Below are 1244 nucleotides of genomic sequence, written 5' to 3'. Positions count from 1 at the left end.
GGCATCTCTAAAGACAGGCCTGGTGGCCCACTTTGAAAGACCTGTGCCATCGATCTACTCGGCGGCCACAGGCCTGAGGGTCAGAATCCACTCAGTGACGACCACCACCACCCACTGACTCACAGCCACTCTTGGGTGGGTTTAAATGACCAGCCTTCTTGTGAGCCCCACACCAAACCAAACCCACTGCCGACTCATGTCCATCCCACAGGACAGGGTAGAGCTGCCCGGAGAGTGTCGAGATGGTCACTCTTTATGCTCAGAATGGCTGGTGGTTTTGAACTGCGGACCTTTCAGATCACAGCCCAGTGCATAACTACTCAGTCACCAGGCTCAATTGAGTACCAACTATTTACCCCAGCCACCCCCTAGGGATTGTCCCTGCTCTCCTAGATCTTAGAGAGTCTGTCCATCCATCTCCGGGAGGAAGGCCCATTTCAACTCCAAGATGCTGGGAGTCTGCAGCCCTGGCATGCTGCCTTCCGCATCCCGGAACTGTATGAAAGGGTCACAGCATTAGGAAGGTTGAGAAGCACTGGTCTAGGCTGTTACCCTTTTGATGTGCTATTGAATTCTCTTGGAGCCCAGGACAAGGCTGAGCTTAGCCCCAAACTTCAAGTGCTCCTGCTTCTTGGGCTTCAGAGAGGAAAGGCAGAGCTCACTGTAGTTAAGGGACTGGCTGGCTAGGGCAGAACTAAGCCTAAACACAAGTCCCCTAACTCTTGCTGCAGGGCTGGTGCCCACAGGGAGCCTTGGCACCAGTAATAATGACAGTGGTGGTGGCCTCTGCTGCCCTGGCACACAGCATCCCATCCACTGGGCTCAGGATCTGAGGGTGGCTTTTCCTTCCTCCGACCTCTCCACTCCCCCTCAGGGTATTCAGGCTGCACTCTGTCAGTGGAAGCCACCGAAGATGGGTTCATGGGAGGGGCTTCACCTTCCCAGATAGCTGCACCCAGAAAGCTGATTTCCACCGAGCACCGAGCACCTGTCCTTTATGCTACCATCCAGGAGCCCTGGAGAGGCAGTCCCTGGAAAAAGACGTCACACGCGGTCAAACAGAAGGTCAGAAAAAGGAGGAAGGCTGTGGAGAAGAAGGACGATGACAGGCTCCAACATAACCACTGGGAGGAGGATGCAGGACTGGGCGGGGTTCCATTCTGTTGGCCAGAGGGTCGCTGTGAGCCCGAAGCTGATAACATCAGCAGGAGCCTTGGGGCCGTGATAGTTAAGTAGCGGAGCTA

Source organism: Echinops telfairi, unplaced genomic scaffold, assembly GCF_000313985.2.
Source record: "Echinops telfairi isolate 266 unplaced genomic scaffold, ASM31398v2 ScPeMD7_7424;HRSCAF=8462, whole genome shotgun sequence".
In the NCBI taxonomy this organism is placed as follows: Eukaryota; Metazoa; Chordata; class Mammalia; order Afrosoricida; family Tenrecidae; genus Echinops; species Echinops telfairi.
The sequence above is the reverse complement of the archived record's forward strand: the minus strand, read 5'-3'. Positions refer to the sequence as shown.